Raw genomic sequence first — 3,858 nt, forward strand, 5'->3', positions numbered from 1 at the left:
TGACCTGATAAAAAACTAATGTTAAAATGTCTGGACTGTTGCTGTTACTGTAAGTGCACTTTTTAAGGCAGTTTTCCTTCTTCCTTCTGGCAACAATGCACATTACATTTACATTACTTAAATATTTTGGCAGCCCTAAATACTTTGACAGATGTTAAAAATACTTTAACAGGCCCTTAATCCAGACCTTTTCCTCCTATTGCTATAATATAAACATTTTAATAGATATCAGTCTGATTAAGTGTATTTAAGGGGATAGTTCACCCCTAAAAGGAAAATTTTATCACATTTATGACCTTCAAGTGGTTGCAAACCTGTTTGTTTCATTTTTCTGTTGAACATAAAAGAAGATATTTTGAGTAATGTTATAAAAACGGTAACCACAGGCATTTATAGTAGTAAAAACAAATACTATGGAATTCAATGATTACTGGTTTTCAACATTTTCTAAATATCTTTTTTTGTGTTCAACAGAAGAAAGAAACTCAAACAGGTTTTTGATTAGTTAATGATGACAGAATTATGATAACCCATATTCAAATATGACACATTGAAATATATGCAAGTTACATGACATTCAAGTTCACATATTTGGATTGTAGATACATAAAATATATGAAGACATATATAAAATCTAAAACTAAATTATTTGAGCGTGTACGTTAAAAGAGTTTGACGCCTTATTTCTTAATTGTTTTTGCATTTTGTCACATTTTGATGATTCAGATCATAAAAGAAATTTAAATATTAGTCAAAGATAACACAAGTAAACATCGTGAAGTTTTGAAATGGTTTTTATTACAAAGAGAAACAAAATACAAAATTACATAGCCCTGTGTGAAAAAGGGGTTTAAACCTAATAGCTGTTTAGGCCACCCAGAGTTGTTGTAATTCAGCCACATTGGAGGGTTTTCCAGCCTTTTTAAGGTCATGCCACAGAATCTCAATTGGATTCAGGTCAGGACTTTGCCTAGGCCACTTTAAAGTTTTTCTTCAGCCATTCAGAAGTGGACTCACTGGTGTGCTTTGAATCTTGTTCTGCTGCAGAACCCACATTTGGATTTAGTTTTAATATTATTATTAGTTTGGAACTAATATTTTAATTTGTTTGATAATCAGAAACACTGAAGTGTGACAAACATGCAGGAAATAATAAGAAAACACTAACACTTTTCACACCACTGTATTTGTAAATCCAATGGTTTATATACATTATATATATATATATATATATATATATATATATATATATATATATATACATTATATATATCTATATATATATATATATAATATATATATATATATATATATATATATATATATATATAAATTGTATAGCATTGCTATATATATATATATATATATATATATATATATATATATAAATTGTATAGCATTGCTATATATATATATATATATATATATATATATATATATATATATATATATATATAATATATATAATATATTACACACACACACACACACACACACACACGCACACACACACACACACATTTTATATATCTGTAAAATCCAAATATGAACTTGAATGTCAAATAGGTCATTTGCATATATTATATCAGATTTCTGCAAATATCAGATTGTTGCAAAACACAACACAAGAGAATTAAGGGAATGGGAATTAAGCAGTTAATCAACATTTTATTAAAAGTAGATGGTCTTTTAAAGTGTAAACACACCGTATAAATTTTAAGCTTGTGTGACAATCTGTGTTGAATTACATTTAAACACCACTGACTGATAGCTGGACTAGATTAATGACTGATGCAAGTCAACCTCAATCCTCTAACCCAGCTAAACATACTCCTAATGGACAAGCAATGGGATTAGAATGACGCAAGATCTGTTCAAGCTGCTGGACAAGAGACAAGAGCTAAAGAGTTTCAGTATCAATTAATATATATATATATATATATATATATATATATATATATATATATATATATATATATATATATATATATATATATACGGTGCTCTGCATATATACGTACACCCCTCACAAATCTAGCTTTTAAATTCATATTTTTAATAGGAAGCTGTACAATATTACATTTGTGAATATATGTTAGATTAGTCAGTACTGAAGCCAAATCTGGAGCTTATCTAACAAAATAACTTACGATAACGGTCCAAGAACTAGCACACCCAAATTTATGTTATAGAAAAATGTTAAATACAAATTTTAAAAAAAGAGGAAAAATCAAGAGAAGCAAAAAAAAAATTATATTGCTTGAATTAAATATTAGATTGTTTTATTTTTCAATTTCTAAAGATGTTTGGTGACTAAAATATTATTTTAGCAATATATCTATATAAATAAATATATCTGTTTAATAAATCTGTTTTGTTCAAATGCACCCAAATACATTGCCTATATTCACTGGGAAATGGATAAAAATATTCATTTTCATTCATATTATATTGATTATAATATTATATTATATTATATTCATATTCAGGGGGTTAATTGTTTTGTATTGAATCCACTTAAATTTGCAAATAAAAAAATTTAAAAAGAAAGGAAAAAGAAAAATTAACTTAATTCTTTCATGTTGACCCAACACAAGTTGATTGTGTGGAACCCAGCATTTTTTATAGTGTAGAATATGCCTGAAAATACTAAAGCTATGAAAATATCATTATGACCTTAAAATTATGTCATTAAAGTGCAAGATACACCTTTTAAATACATGCATTTCTATCATGTTTGGATTTATCATGTCCAAGTGTTCCATATTTGCGACACAAATTGCACTATATTTGTGCAATAACACACAATGATCACTACAACTGCAACTACAACTACACAAAAAATGCAAACACTGGGTCAAACCATAACTGCCAACACCCATCTTCTGCCACCCTCCCATTTTGTTATTTCTCCCGGGAAACTCCTGTAATTTGTATGGCCCAATGTACACGAAAAAAACGTATGTCTGCAAAATTGGTGCAAACTATTTATTGGTGTTGAATTTAAACAAACTAATTGAATTTAGTAATGTTCAACCTAATTTGTTTGTTTCAATTCAGCCCAAATAAATTTTGGGTTGTTTACAACCAATTAACTTAAAAAAAATTGTAAATCTAAGGAATCGTCTTTGAATCATTTTTCTATAACAGTGTAGTTATGAAAAATAACTTTTTGTCCATGTTTGTCAAGTTGCCAGATCTTCTATGAAGCTCATCACCTCACACAATTGATGAAATATTCAAATTTCGAAGCATTTTTTACCTCAATCTGGCAACATGGTTACAACCCAGTAGTGCTGTTGATTTCTGCACAGGTGTTAGATTCAGTATTTGAACAAATGTCAAAGACAAATGTTGGCAGGTATGGGTCAAACCTATCCTTCGGGTTAAAAAGTGTAATTTATTTTAACTGGTCAATATTTGACCCAACATTGGGTATGAAAACTAAATGTTTTAGTATATAAACAAAGATTTTTAGTTACCTGTCAACATCAAATCAAACAATTTCATTTTCAGAGTTGAGCATTTATTAATGTTACGATACAATAGCAACATACAAGGATGTTGGTCAAGGATGCTTTAAGTGCCACTCACTGCGATGTAAATGCAGCGTCAAGCACCACTTCAGCAGCATCAGAAAATCATATGACTTCAGAAAGCAGCTTTCAAACATACAGTCAGAACTGAATGACTTCTATAAATTTGAATAACACCCCATAATCTAACACGTCTGCAAATACACATTTTGAAATATAATCGAGCCATTTAGCATATAAGCTCAATGCAATGTAATGCTAACCTTGTTTGAGGTTATTATCTTCACAATGCATTTAAATAACAATGTTCAGCACCCTGAGT

Source organism: Danio aesculapii, chromosome 17 (genome assembly GCF_903798145.1).
Source record: "Danio aesculapii chromosome 17, fDanAes4.1, whole genome shotgun sequence".
Taxonomy (NCBI): Eukaryota; Metazoa; Chordata; class Actinopteri; order Cypriniformes; family Danionidae; genus Danio; species Danio aesculapii.